General features: G+C 43.0%; 1 long non-coding RNA gene across 3 annotated transcripts in view; it reads left to right on the top strand.

The window, feature by feature from the left end:
* Positions 1-14,601, top strand: part of LOC118168620 — a 122,104-nt gene extending 107,503 nt beyond the window's left edge. Inside the window, exons 1-5 of one of the 3 annotated variants that reach the window (XR_004751690.1) lie at positions 6,763-6,871; positions 7,514-7,666; positions 9,350-9,456; positions 13,156-13,283; positions 13,793-14,601. This is a non-coding gene — a long non-coding RNA (uncharacterized LOC118168620). Of the gene's footprint in view, positions 1-6,762; positions 6,881-7,513; positions 7,667-9,349; positions 9,457-13,155; positions 13,284-13,792 lie in introns of those variants that run through there. The other 2 variants (XR_004751688.1, XR_004751689.1) reach the window with 2 other exon arrangements.
* The last annotated feature ends 1,109 nt before the right edge of the window (positions 14,602-15,710 follow it).

Below are 15,710 nucleotides of genomic sequence, written 5' to 3'. Positions count from 1 at the left end.
TGATGCCTTAAAGCTGCTGCAATGGCCATCTTCCCTTGGGGGAGGTGGTTGGTGCACAGAGGGAGATGGACTGCTGGCAAGAGATTCGGCAGTGAACCCCAAATGTGGCTGAGAGCTAAAGGTGGTAGGCCATGTGGTTTCAGATCCTGACTGTGCTGTTGTCTTGGACTAGGCACAAATCCAGCAGGATCATTTCCATCCCTATAGCCAGAGAAAAGAACAGGGACAAGTTTCCTCCTGATTTACTTCAGCTAAATATTAGATATGTAACATGCTTGAACTTACAAGGCTCAAAGTCAATGTTGTGCTGCACTGTTTTGCAGATGACATTTAAAAAATCCCAACACCTAATTTATTTAGTTAGGGTTCATTTATTTTAATCTTTCAGCTATGCCCTTGTTTGGGAACTTTGATCTGAAAGTGGTGTTTGTTTTCAAAGTACCGAAAAACATTCTTTCCATGTCTGAATATTCTATTTAAAATTCCTTTGATATTCCCTTCTATTGATACTGCCACCAAACATCAGAGGTGTTAAAAAAATGACAACACCTATTACTAAGAGACAGACAGTGTTTAGAGCTACAGTGGTCCTGGAGTAGAGTGAATCAAAACTGGAAATCCATCAGTTCTTTGGCTGCTAAGCCATTTCCATGCTGGGTTGGCATTTATCTTCCAGAATAGAGAAGCCTTTCAGAGAACAGCAAATATCTGGCTGGGAGCCAGAAGCCTTGGATATAAGACAATTAGCACAACAGGGGGAAAGAAGGGCTTCCGGAATTAGAGAAGAATAAGAAATATTTGTAATGTGCACTTTAAGTTATTGGTTTGATCACAGTAAATGTTTGTCACATTTCTCTTGATTGGAGGCGTAGTGCTGTATTGCTTGTCTGGTTTTGCTTTCTTCTGTAATTAGTTTCACCACTGAGTGGTAGGACTGGTACATATTGCACTTGTTGTCCTGTTCTTCATCTTTAAAAGGCTACTGTGTTTGGTTCAAAATAGATAAAACGGCAACTTGCTAGTTGCTGCAAAGACAGACTGCTCCCTCCTAATCCGCTGGCTCTCTCTCCATACATAGCTTTAATTAGACATGAGGATTTAAGCCTTTACATTCTGAGGCATGTTACAGTCAAACTAATAATTAAGAGGATATATTTAGATGGTTTAAAAAACCCACTGCTCTTCTAAGTAAATCTTGATGTTTAAAAGTGCCAAAGGGTTTCCAGGCTCCTCACAGTATCACAAGCTGCAAATTTGCTCTTCTTACTGTCAAAGGAAAATATCCCAATCCTAAAACTCAAACAGGCTGTCAAGTCTTGAATATTAAAAGGTTTCAACAATTTTGTGGTACTCTGTTAGAAATACAAGGCACAGTTGCATTGATTAGGGTCACACCAGCTGAAACTGTGGAATTTCTTTAAGATTTAACTCATGAAGACGAAGAATTAATGAGGCCTGGGCTAACATTAGGGACTGAAACACGAATTTACTTGAAAACTAACAGAGATGAGATGTGTGAAAGCATCCTTCTGCTTTACATAGCTGCGTTTAAACCCCAGCTGGGATATTGTGTCTGCTTTTGGACACTGCGCTCCTTGAAAAATGTAGGTAAACAGAAAGACGGTAGTTCGGAGGAGAACTGAAAACACGGATCTGAAAAAAGCTGGGGATGTTTAGTCTAGAAAAGAGCAGACTGGTGTGTCATTTGGTGATCTTCAGATGTGCAACAGGCTATTGCAGAGCAGAACGGGCAGTCTGGTCTCCACAATGGACAGAAGAAGAAGTAACGGGCTTAAAGTTCAGAAAGGGAAACTTCATTAAAGCATTAGGAAAAACTTCCTATTTAAAGGCGGTTAAGGACTGGGTGATATTGTCTGGGTTAGGTGTGGAGGCTCACTGAAGGTTTTGCTTAGCAGGCTAAAGCAGTATCAGTTAAAGGTGGTTTAGATTGGTGTCGTCATTGGCAAGAATGGTTTCTTGAAGTTGCTTTCTGCCCCATTTTCTATCATTTCCACTAACCATATTCTGTTCTTGCAGATGATCATCCTTTGTGACGTGGACTTTGGGCAAATAGTATTACTGCTCTTACACGTCTTTTGGTGTTGGGCATGGATTATGGAGTTATACATCACAGGGCTCATAAGATATATATATTTATCCGTTATTCTATCATGATGAAAATGTAAATGAAGAGGAAATGACATTTTTCTTTAAATTTTTCCATGGAAGAATATTGTCTATTAAAAACCTTAATGGTTTTTTGTTTGTTTGTTTTGTTTTGTTTTTTTTTTTCCCCGTAAATCAAAGTGCCCCATGGGAAAAAAATCCAAACAGCACATTTTGGGATGAGCCAATCCAAGTCAAAATGATGTACTTTGGCAACTCAGCAGAGAGTTACTGCTTGCACAGTGGCTGATGGGAGTTACAGCTTTGTCTCCTAGGTCCCTGATCTCTGTTCTTTTGCCTTCTAAGTGTCTCATTGCATTGCCTCACTGGGAGGCTGCAAGGCCTGCAGGAGGTGGGAGGTGTGGTGGTTTTACCGTGCTAGGCAATTGAACACCACAACCGCTCTCTCACTCCTCTTCCTCAGATGAGGAGGGGAAGAAGTAAAGGAAAGAACAACTCATGGGTTGAGATAAGGATAATTTAATTAAGGAGAAAAAAAAATAAGGAATTATTATTAATTAAACAATTCAACTAAAGGGAAAAAAGGGAAAGGGGAAGAGGGAGGGGGAGAGGGAATAACTAAACAAAACAAGTAAAGGCTATGTGGAAGTGCAGAGGAAAGAAATTACTCTCTACTTCCCACAAACGAGCAACGCTTGACCACATCCTTGAAGCAGGGCCTCAACGCACGTAGCCGGTGCTCAGGACAAGGACAGACGTTTTCGCAATGAGAGCCCACCCCTCCCCTCTTCTTCCTTTTTCCACCTTTTATTGCTGAGTGTGACATCATATGGTATGGAATATCCCTTTGGTTGGTTTAGGTCAGCTGCCCTGCTGATGTTTCCTTCTCACTTTTTTGCCCACCCCTTAGGATGGTTAGAGAGAGTCCTGATGCTGTGCCAGCACTTCTCAGCAGCAGACACAACACTGGTGTGATACCACTGCTGTTCTAGCTACAAGTGCAGAGCGCAGCACTGCATGGGCTGCTGCAGGGAAATTTAACATCCCAGCCAGACCCAGTACAGGAGGATACAGTACAGTCAGGCTTTTGGGCAGCTCTGAGGAACCCAATGCGGCATGATGATGGCTTGGATGGACTATTCATGTTTCTGAACTATGAAATATCTCTCCTTGAAATGCCAAAATATATTCAAAGTTACTCTTTTCAGGCAAAATCTGCCTCTCTTTACTAGTTCCTAGGTGATTGGTTTGGAGTTTTTTGTTTGTTTGTTTCTGACATAATGATTTTGACTGGGGAGTGTCATTTTTCACTCATTTTAGAAAATGCATGAAAAGAGAATGTTCCACAGATGATTAAACTTTCAGTGAAAACAAGCAAGCAAACAATCCTTCCTTGCCCCTTGTTCATTCTTATTCCTACTATACATGGGGAATTCCTAGACCTGAAAACATTTTTATGGATTCTGCTGCAGAATTAAGCTAGGAGCTGCAATAGCATTCACCCTTGCTACAGGATCACCCTAGGGAGACATGTTCCAAACTGATAAGTGAATGGTGGTAGCAAGAATAGCCTCTGGTTTATGGTCCAGTAACCTCTGGTTATGATCACTTCACCTTTGGTTATGTGGGCAAGGACAGAACAAAGGCAAAGGACTTTCCTGAAAATGACTGTTCTCTGGCAAACCTGCATAAGAGGGAGGTCTCTGTCAAGTTCCTTGTTGGGATATTTTCAGATATTCCTGCATTGTTCTGTCAGGTGAGTCAGGTTCTGCTCCATCATAGGCCACCTTCTCCATGGTAACGCTGTACCTTATTTCTTGCAGCTCCTCCAGTCTGTCAAGACCCCAAGGGCACTGTTCCCATAGGAGGATTGCTCTTGAGCTTCATTCCTAGCTACATATCTTTTGCACCATTTAACTTTAGCCCCATCTCTTTTACTCCCTCTGAGACTTCAATCTATGCCGTTTCTATTGTTCAAATGACATGCAAGGGGCTTTGAAATGCTGGCTTAAAGGGCTTCCTCCCCTGCACTGCTAGGAGTCAAGAATAACTGCAGTATAGGACATCTTGTTCCACATCTCCCCATCTTCCATGTCAAGAAAAATAAAATGACTTAAAGCTGTACAAGAAACGTATTCCCCCTTTTACGATGTTAGTATTTCTCTTGGATATTTCCAAGTACTTTACAGTTGCCATATGGGAATTACCTGCAGTGCCAGAATGCCAGTCCCAGGACCTGCATTGCAATAAAACATTGTAAATTTTAGCATAGCAGCTAGAGTATAACCTTAAAACTTTCTTTGTATGGGGTCAGGTAATCAGCAGGGTCTGCTATTTGATTACTAGTAAACGTAAAGCTGTGTGGAAACCAGCTGTCTGTGCCCAGAGTAACTTCATGGGAAAGACAAGGTGGCTTTGGAGTTATATTCCCGAGCAGATACCCTGTCCCGGAGGGTGGGGAGACCTGGAGACCATTGTAATGGGTCACAGTTCTGCATCTGTCAGAGACCCATTCAGACCTCACAAGACTTTATTCTTTCCTTTTTGTAATATTAGATTTTTGTCTAATTGCCCTGAAAGCTGCTCAAGGTAACAGGTAATCCATGGTTAACTGGGGTGAGCCAAATCCTTACATCCTGCAAACAAGTTCTAGCTTAATGATGAATGCCAGCTCCAGGCTGTGCCCTTGTGTTCCGAATAGAATTGAACCATCCCTGTGTTTTACTGCATACGAAGACTGTGCCTGGCTCCACAAGAGCTACTTGATTAATTATCACACATCAGGCTGCTCTTTAGCAACGTCAGGCTCAGAAGGTGAGACCAGCCAGCCCAGCCTGCTGGGAAATTTCCGTGGGTAGCACTCTCAGGCATGACTCAGTCTGTTGTTCTGGTGAAGATCTGTCATGTCAGAACCTGCAGGGTGGTGACATCCTTGTAATTCCTCTGGAAAAACAAAAAGTGCAAGTCAGAGGCTTTATCTTAGCTTCATACTGATTGTGCTGTGTGTATAAGCACAACTTCAAGTTAAGCAATTGAGTAAAAATGATTTGAACCCTATAAAAGACAAAATAAAGATAATTGCATGTTAGACGCAAAGAGGAATATTGTCCTAGCTGTAAGCCTTCACCAGCCAGTTGTTGAGTCCAGTTGTGCCTGAGTGTTCTCCTGTCTCTCCAGCTCCTCCACCTCCTCCCTCTACTCCTTGGCTCAGGTCTGACTACACAGCTCAAAAAGGGAAGGTAAAATGGATATGAAGGTTGTCTTCTTCCCTTTGCTCCTGGGCATGCTACAAGCACCGCGTGCATGTTCCAGCTGCCAGCAATTCTAGGAACAGGTTCTTTGCAGAAAGGGGGCTCAGGAGTCTGTAGCGCCCCTTGCACTGGACTGGGCTCTGCATCCCACTGTTCATGTACAACACAGACAGATTTCCAGACCAGAAACAGGTATCTGCTTGGGTGAAGAGTTTCTCGGTGACAGTGGTCTGTCTTAGTCATATACAGTCCTGCCATTCTTGTGTGTCCTGTCACTCAGACCAGGCACCTTTGTCACCACTAGTGAAATTCTTCACTTGCTGCAGCTGATCAGAACTGCTGCTGAGATCAGACTTCAGTGACTGTAAATCATCTGCTCTCCATCCCTCTCAACAGCATTTTAACTGTGTGTGGGATATTAATTATAAGTTGTCTTTTTTCAGACCTATACTTCTGAATTACTTGTTGCTTTAGGAGCTGAAAAACTGGCCACAAGAGACAATGGCTCTGCAGTGGCTTTTAGCCTCTCAGGACAAATCCCTGAGCTGACATCATCTGCAATTATGGTGCACAGATCCAACCACTCTGACATAAGGTGGTAAATTATTCACGATTTGGCAGCCACCATAAATGAAGATTGTGCTTTAAGAAACCTCAGAACTGCAAGACTGGTTTGTCACCACAGTCCTATTCAGCCAGTGGCCTATCTCTGGAAACAAGACTCTGGATGATGGTGATAGAGCCCTAGGATAGATGTATGTGGAATAAATTATTTCTCTTTGATTTCATGGGATTTTCTTGGCTAATATCTGTAGGCACAAAGGTTAAAATCCTTCTCAGCTGGGACTGCGTGGTTTCTGCCCCAAAGAACTTGTATTTTAAAGTGAACCAAAGCTAAATACAGGGTGACACAGCTGCAGCAGCAGATTTGGTGGGTCAGTGCAGGGTGGAAGAAGGGTGAACTAATACCCTTGGGCAGACAAATTTCATGTCTTGTTCTAAAGAACTAGTTCTGAGTCACACAGACCCAGGCATGTTGGACTGCAGGGAACTATAACCATGATAGACACAGGTCAGGATTGCAATCAAGACTTGCAAGCTATTGAGTCTTGAGGAGCTCAGGTGAACAAAGCAAATATACATAATTCCTGCTAAGGATATATTTAGGGTCAGGAGAAAAGGTATAATCATTTCCCCATGTGTTGATCAGTTACATGAGAGGCCCAGCATGATTAGGAAAGTTAAAGCTTCTGTCAGCAACCGGTGTGACTCACATTGGTGTTTCTGGATCATTTCACAGATTAAATGGCTTCAGATTAGACTGAGAATTTCATAGGAGTCAGAAGAGGAGGAAAAATTCGTCGTCTTCATTGTTTTGCCCTTACAGGGATGAGGGGCCAGCCAGAGCTCACCTAAAGAGGACAGAGCCATCGTCCTGACTAGTTGTTGGGATGTGAGAAGGGTGGTGAGGAAAGCCAGCACTGCAGCCTTCTGTAGCTCTTGTAGCTCTTGTTTTCTTTTAGGAGACACCAGTTTGTGCTTCTCTATTGTACATCCTTAGTACAGGCCAGGAATGACTGCTAAAAGGCAATACCTGATGTGTGGTAAAATGGATTTCCTTCCTGCTGTTTGTCCTGTTTCTTGCACAACTTTACCATATACCATCATCATCACCATAATGAAAACATATTTATTAATTGAGGAACCCTGGGGAAAACTAGACAGGCCATTGTCTCCTTTGTGGGAGGTGTATATTGGTACTCAGAGAAAACCCTTTTGCATTAAATACCCTATTGATTTACTCTGTTCATTGAAGGCCTTTATTTACTCATTATCAGACATGTTATCTAGATATGAAGTAGAGGCTGGAATAATTTTTTTCTGAAAATGTGAAACTGCAAATGAACATTTACTCATGGAGCTTCACAGCCAGTAGGGACCATTACGAGCTTCAAGCCTGACCTCTTGCATAGCTGAGGCCAAGCAATATGACCAAGTAACTTGTCTATATGGTATTTAAGGAAACTTGTTCTTTGGAAACTGCATTTTAACTAGTTATTATTCAAGGAACGTGTGTTTCTTAGATTGCTTTTATACGTGCTGAAAATTTATTTTCTCTCTCATCTCTTTTCCAGTTTCAGTCTTTGAATTTCCTCCAGGTCCATCCAGCTGGCTGTGCAGGTAGCACTGGCTAACACCAGATACCTCAGCAGTCCTCTCCAGAATCGATGCAATGGTGTGTGCTCAGGCATCTGGTTGGAGTGAAATGAACTTCTCTTCATGAAGAAGTCGGCAGGCAGAAGGAGAAATTGCACAGTAAGGAATTAAATGTCCCTTGCTGAACTGAACACTGGCAAAGGGATATGTTGCTTCTTCCTGCTAGGGGTGGTTGTCCAGGAGAAAAAATCATTTGATTTTTTTCAGAGGCATTGTTGAGTGCTGTTCCTAATCCAGAGGGGGATAATGGAGGATTTGTTAGTGTCTGCAAGATATTATCCAGGCAGAGATGAGTGTGGTCTGCCCATGTTCCTTGTCACTGAAGCCATGTGAACATGGTGTTGAGCTGGAACTAATAAACTTCACTGGGAGACAGGATACAACAGCGCCAGCCAAATTTGCCAGTGCTGTCCACACAGCTTCCCTTCCTGTGCTCCGAGCACAGCTTCAGTCTGCTTGCAAACTACTTGAGCATTGTGTTGCCAAAAATTCCTCTTGAAACTGGAATGTCCTTTTCCTATCTGTGACCTGCTTAGCTAATTGCATATTTTAGGATTTTGCACAATGACTGGGGACAATGGGGAAACTCTTCAAGAAGGAGGACAGTACTTCCTAAGCAGAAGGTTGGGAAAGGGGCCTTGACAGAGATCAACAAAGCCATTTTCATTAACGCATACTGGCACTTTTCTGGAAATTCTTTCCCATAGAAAATAAGCCTAAAGAACCTTAAGGTAAAAACAACTTTTTTTCTTTTTCTTTTCCTTTTTTTTTTTTTTTTTCTTTTTAAGTTGGAATAAAATCTGTTGAGGTGAGATTAAACTTTTCTGTTTGTCACCCTAAAATGGCTGTTGCAACTATATATAGTATGCAATATATCAGCTTACTTCAGAGGTGAAAGGTGTTATAATCAATACCTTCTGAAAAGCTAAGAGTAGTGTCCATCAAATAATAGATACTGGCTTGAGAGAATGAGATTTATGTATATTAAAATACATCTGGGTGATAAGTTTAATGTACAAGGTATTAATAGCCAGTAAATAAAGGCCAAGTACTAATAGCCCTTCCTATTAAACAGTGAACCAATGTAAATAAGATGCATCAGCAACAGCTGAAAATGAAGCCCTTCTTATATATGTCCTTTGAATCTCTTCACCTTCACAAAATAGTCATGCAAAGAGTGATAAGTGCATTGCCACCTAGCAGCTGTCCAGGCAAACCAAAGCATAACAGCACTACTAGCTGAAACCTGGCAATTCCAAGGTTCCCTTGCAAAGAAAATCCCGATAAAACACTAAATTGCAGGAAGTCAATAATTTTATCCAATTAATCAGGATAAGTGCGCTGGTACCAATCTGGTATCTCACACTTGAGTGGGATAGACACAGCTGCAGTGGGATGCCAGTGACATTTTTTCCTCTAGCAATCCGGGATGAACATAAATCTGCTTATAAGTATGAGTGGGAAATTGGTAGTCCCTTACGCTGAAATTCAAAAGAAATGGTTTTGATTTTTTTTTGGCACCTGCTTACATCTGAGTTGGAGTGATTGCTCAAACGTGGAGAACATGGAGATGAAGCAGACAGATTCCTCCCTTCTGGAGCTGTTAATCAGCTTAAACATTGCTGGCTTAACACTGTGGCCTGGAGTCTGCACGTTGCCCCCATCTTCTTCACCGGTGGATGTGGGAAGAAGGCCTGCAGACCTGCGCCAAAGTAGCTCTTCTCCAGGACCCTTTCACACCTTTGTCTTTCTAGGCCATTGAAGAAGCCTCACTGCCTGCAGTTTACAGCCTGTATTGGAGAGCAAGAATGTGCTCAGTCCCGAACACTGCAGGAAGAGAGCATGCTTTCTGAGCATGCTGGTGAGCAGATGGGAAAGCAAGCTTCCTCTAAACCAAGACTGGGAGAGTCACCCCTGCAAGCCTAGGGATCATTCCAGTGGTGCTTGCACTTGTATGGGTTATTTTGCATTAATACAAAATAAAACACCCCCAGAATTCTAAAAAGAGAAGACCCAATCAGATGTTTAGTTCCGTAGATATTACAGCTAGATTTATAACTACCCAGTGCCATGGACTGCCAGGTGCGGAGGAAGAGCTTGTGCCTGTAGCAAAAATTTGTTATGAGGAAGCTGTAATAGTACCCATCACTGTTAAAAGGTCACATTTAAAGCAGTGGGCTACAAGTTTTTCTGGAGGGAATTGTGTGATAGAGCAAACAGCACTAGCACACACTAGCAAACAGAGAAGATGTGGGGGATCTAGCAATGCTCAGCAGTGCCTCTTGAAAGATGGAAATACCAAAAGGTATCAGTAATTGTGAAACAATTTGTAAAACCCCACCACTTTTTTCCCCTTGCCCCTTCATACCCATGGTGCGTCTGCAAACCAGCACACCCTCCACTGTCTTTTGTGAGGAACACTTGAACAGGCTTTAATGAGTACTGGGGTGGTGATGATGGCAGAAACGTGCTGCTGAAATGACATTCACTCCTGGGCTTGCTTACAGTAAGAGGATGCCTGCATCAATTTATAACCCAGAAGACTTTAAGTTTGACATTCACATCCTCTGTCTTACTATCTGCAGAAGGTTTGGCATCCTGAACATAGTTTGAAAAGGATGCACCACTTCATTGTAATCTCTTTAGCAGTTGTTGTGTATTAAGCATGTATATGAGAGAAAAATGTGGATGCAACTAGTACCATCATTGCATAGATGCATGTGCCAGACATGACTTTAAAGCATTTAGCATTCATTTTCATATCTTAAAATTCAGCGATGTTTGTGCTTCAAAACCTGGAAGGATAACATAGATATACAAGGTGCCTTAGGGCATTGGAAGTTAGCTCTTGGAGGTACTTGTGACACGTGGTCTAAAATAAGATGATTCATTTTTGTTACTCCAGATAGTTTCTGTTGGCTATGGATAGAGTAAGTCCATTTCTAGTACAGCTACTGTTTCTCCTTCACTTCCCCAAAATACATTTTTTTTTTTTTTAAATGTACATCTAATTAAAGGACATGTAATTCAGCAGAAAGTCTTTTAAATGCATAACTGATTATCTACTTCCTGTAATTGCTGGTTTGTATATTGAAACTTAGATTGAGTTGGCAGACAATAAAAGATTACTTTTTAATTAGATATACTCATCCCTATCATTTGGGAATAGGGGATATTTTCCACCACTGCTATTCTTCGTATCCAGCAACACACACTAATCTCTTGCTTGCTATTAGAGTCATTTTTTTTTCCAAATGAGAAATAAACAGAAGCCTGCATCTCTTGCAGAAACAGCATGGTTAGGCAGTATTTGTCATTTTCGATAAGACATTGGTAGTGGGATGTATATTATGCATTTGATGGTGCACAGCAAGACTATGTACGAGGGCCAGTTTAAAGCATGGAGATTCACTTACAATCCCCAAGGATTTTTCATATTCATTCTTTATTAGAAATTCTGTTTTTACATCAGAAGTGTGTAAACACAAAATTATGACCCCCAAACTATTCTTTTATGGAGTCTCAAACTCATTTTTCTTTCCTTGTGACAAATGAAGCAATTATTATCTGTCTTAAAAGGTATCTCATGTAACCTCTTGCCCTGCAAACTCGATCTAAAATGACAACATCTCTGGAGAGCTTTCTCTGCATGATAAACTGAGTTGCAGCCTACCTCTGTTTAACACACACAGTCACAGGCATCAGAGTATTTGGAGCTCTCTGTTAACAGTGTGGCTGCAAAATAGGGTGTCTAGCTGGTAACTTGGGGGCAAGTCACATTCAAAGCAAGGGCTCTCAATGTGTAATTCCTTTCTCATGTGAGGACCATATTTCAAAAGCAGAGATGGGGTCCCCGCACCCCTCCGACTCAGCTTGCCCTCCGCCATTCACAGCTGCACAGCTGTCATGTGGGAGCCAGAACAACCAATTTCATGGCAAAGTAATGGCTGGTTCCGTGTATATTTTTAGCCATCTTTTTCAAGTAGTTCAGCCTCTGGAAAAGGAGGTGGCGGAAGCACTGGCCTCCCTTATCAAGTCCTCTGAAGAGATTAGTGCGGATCCATGTGTGCAAGCACCATAATTCCTTGCTTCGCATCTGTAGTTAGGAAAGGAAGCCTTGTTATGGTACATGTGGCAAAGCTATATCTCTAACTGAAACTATACTGAATTTTGCTTGCCCCTAATTTTGCTTAGCCTCCAGCACCTGCAGTCTACTCTGCTTCCTCCTCCAGACCTTACACAGTCACAGCTCCGCTGATTCAATGCCTATTCATGTCATCCATCATGGTTTTCCTCTTGACTGCTGTAAATCTCCTATTGCATTTTTTTTTTTGTGTGTGTGGGTCCCTTCTAAACAAAAGGGATGTGATTCTTCTCTCCCTCCCACCGGATTTAACCTGTTGTAGTTTGCCATGTCATTATTCATGATTTAAACGAGGCTAAGCAAGAGAAGAATAGTGCACTGAGATTTTCATTATGTCAAAGCCATGCTATTCTCTTCACGCAGGCTGTGGTATTATATCACCCTGTCCCTTCACCACTTTCAAAGGCTTCCTTTCCTCACCATCGAGCTCAGCAGCATGCAAAGGACTTCCAGAGCTTGTTTTTGAACTCGCCTGACCCTGCTTCTCTGATCTCATATCCACTCCCACACACATATATTTGCCTTTTCTAATCTGGCTATCTCTTGTGGCTGCCCAGCTCTAAGCATCTGAGTGTCTGTTCTTATTTATGCCTCCCATTTGCCTGACGCTTCAAGCCCTGAGTCATTTCCCCTCTCCCAGGCTCACCTTCATGGCTCTCCTGTTCCTCCCAGCTGGTGAGCAGGCTGTCCTGCCACGTTGCCTTCCTCTCCCTCAGACATCACTGGTGGGTCCCCGCCTTGCTAGCTCCGCATTCAGTTGAGCAGATGCCTCTTATGGTTTCACAAGATCTGGTGGTTTTCTGACTGTGCTCTGTGGGTGTGGGTGAGCCCAGCCATCAGGACACAAGGCCCTTCTATCAGTCTTCCCTCAGGACGTAGGCCGTGCTGTCACAGGCTCTGCTACAGGTCTCCCACTCCAGCGTCCTCCATCCAGGGCTGCTTTCCACCTCCTTGCTGCCCCAGGGGGCACATGCTGGGCAGGGTGTTCAAGGAGGGTGAGGGGGTGTTTGTTGAAAGCACATGAGGCTGTGTCCTGCTGGTCACACTGTTATTGCAGGGGTGTCCCTGCATGCAGCTCCTGCTCTGCCTGGCAGGTCCCCACGGTGTCATTTAGCTAGTGGTGACAGCGCATAGGTATTCCTGGTCTGGTCAGCACCCAGGGACCTTTCTGTGATTAAACAGTGCTGGTAGAGCTTTGTCAAAGGCAGTGTTTTTCAGGCTGCATTTTAATGCCATCAACTCAGGATTTATGCTTGTGTGATGGGATCCTCACATGTGCAGGCGTCGGTGGCTCATTCCTTTCCTTCAGTAATTGCTCAGCTGCCCTTTATGTGGAGAACAGAAAGTGAGAGGTGGCGAGCAGCTGAGTAACCTCTAGCTGCTACTGCATCTTCAGGAGGCCTTTCCGTCTGGCAGGTGTAACCTTTGGAGAAGTCATACACTATCATCACTCTTCCTCTCCACCCACCGAGCTACAGCTGAGGTGACATGGGATCGGATGATTTGGAGAAGAACCTCAGGGCAGGGCTGCCTGAAATATCCAGGTATCAAATATACTGATCAGCTCTATATAACTTGCTTTCTATTAGGGGGTATATTATAATCGCATGTGGGTGTGCTGCTTCCCACCAGGAGCAGCAATTTGCACATGTATGTGTGACTCCTGAGAGGAGGGTGTATCTCCCTGGTGCTGGAGTGGATTCTGTGCAACTTTTTGCCTTTACAGGAGGTCCAGAAATGCCTTGCACCTCAGTGTGGTAATTCATACATCTGAGATTGCCTAGACAGTAAAGAATAGACTCATATTTCTGAATAAATGACAACATTACAGCTTGAAATTTTTATAGGGACCTGCCACCCTCCCGAAAGGTTGGATGGCACTGAATTACAGTGACCCCAGAGAAGCTGTGCCTTCTTTTGAGCTTTACCAGCTTCTGCGTGGTAGTCACACATGCTCCTTGCAACACCCTTCTGAGAGAGCTGTGGGAAGAGGTGGCTGGGGAACTTGACCATAGGGGAAACTGTGTTAGATCTTTATGCTCCTTCATTCCAGGAACATTGACCCTGGGATATGTGTGGCAGCAGCCCCAGTTGTCTCCTGTGGCCGTGAGTATGGTAATTGTACACTGTGAACATGCACCCTCTTCTCCGAGGAATTTGAAGTTAAGCAATTTTTTACCTCTGACTGGGATTTCAGAGGCTCTTACTGCTCAGGCAGAGTAAAAACTTCAGCTACGTTCCCTGCACGTGCCCAGGTAAGTTATAGAACACATGAGGTGTGTCCAGCACTTCCAGGAGCCATTGGACTTTGGCCTCTGGCCTCTACACTGGAGAGATGGTATATATATGCACAATAAATGCTATGTGTTTCCATGCACAGACCATCTGTGAAACGTAGGCATAGGATGTCTAATGCTTCCTGAAAACCTGGGACAGAAATATGGCAACCCTATGGCTGATGCTCTGCAATGTGACTGAGACCATAATTTTCAAAGGACTTTGGACTTCCAGCTGCTGCTGATTACAGCATTTTTCAAGAGCAGATGTTGAGCATGGCTGGGACTCCAAGATGGGTGTATTTGGTAGGACAGATGTTGCATGTGAAACTCCTGAGTACAGCAAGAAAAGGTGACAAAGCTTTTCATTGTGAGGTTCTTCGAAGAATATGGTACAAGATGGAAAGCTACACAGTGCAGCTGGGGTCAGGGGTATATTTCAGTCTTACTTCAATGTGATGGAAGTGCTGTGTGACTCTTTTAATCAAACTCTCTAGAGGAAAAAAAGTGCACCTACTGATACTGATGGCTGTTTTATTTATTCACTTATTAAGCACCCTTGAAATTAGAGTCTATTGTAAAAGTATCACTATTTTCTTCTCCAATGGATACCTGATTAATGTCTTGTGAGTTGTGCATGCCCTGCCAAATGAGAGTGATGAGTTTCCCAGCTGATAGCTAAATAATTCTTTAAGTGAGTTATTGTCTCACTTAGTAGCTCTGGTAGACTAGATCCCTACCTGATGAGCCCTCCCCATGCAGAACAAAGAGAGCTCTAATTTAGAATGGTATTAACACAGAAATTCAGCAGTGAGAAATTGCCTAGAGGCTTTTCTCTTGCATTTTCCCTGCAGGGAGATTCACATTTTAAGCTCTCCCAAACCAAAAGGTCATCCCATTTGTTCCAAGGATTTTTGGAGACTAACCAATAGCCAATATTTATATAGGAAAATACTCTCATTAGCCCACTCCAGCTCTTCTCAAGATTGTTTGGAAGATTTTTCAAATTTGCAGATCTCCCATAAGAAGGAGTGAAGTGAAGGAAGCTTTTGGAGCTGAACATCTGCTCTTAAAGAAGGCAAGCACAGGTATAGGGGGGTGAAAATGCTTATTGTCCCACTGGGGTCTTCACTGCCTCTGGAGTTGCGAGGACAAGTGCCTGGGGACAATTAAACAGTACTTCACACTCAGTTCATCTTACACACTGCTTTCTTAGCTCACGTCATTCCCCTCATCTCCCATTCCCTTTCATTTTCTCTTCCCTTTCTCTGCACTCTAGCAACTACCAAATCTTTGATTCAGTGTGCTGGCTCACACTGGTAGCTGCAACCCCAAGAAGACAGAGATGCTACTGATGACATTGAGCTGTCTGAGCTCAGCTTCTCTCTCAGATTTGGTCCTTGTCATCCTTTTGTTATCATCATCAGCCACCCTACCATTATCACTGTTATCTTTGCTGGAAAATCAGTGTAAAGTATCCATTTAATTTTGGGGCAGGGACCTTCATGTTTTTAAGTTCTGCCTAGCCACCCCACTTCTTTCCCCACTGTTTATTTTATTCATAGGGCTGAAAGGTATGTTTCTGTTTAAATCTACCCCTTGCAAGGCCTCATTCTGCTTAACTTCTGGCATTTCTCATTTTATTCTCAAGCTTCTTGACCTCTAAAGTACCTTCACTTTGTTGAGCTCTCTCTC

This window comes from Oxyura jamaicensis, chromosome 5 (assembly GCF_011077185.1).
Source record: "Oxyura jamaicensis isolate SHBP4307 breed ruddy duck chromosome 5, BPBGC_Ojam_1.0, whole genome shotgun sequence".
In the NCBI taxonomy this organism is placed as follows: domain Eukaryota; kingdom Metazoa; phylum Chordata; class Aves; order Anseriformes; family Anatidae; genus Oxyura; species Oxyura jamaicensis.
The sequence above is the reverse complement of the archived record's forward strand: the minus strand, read 5'-3'. Positions and strand labels throughout refer to the sequence as shown.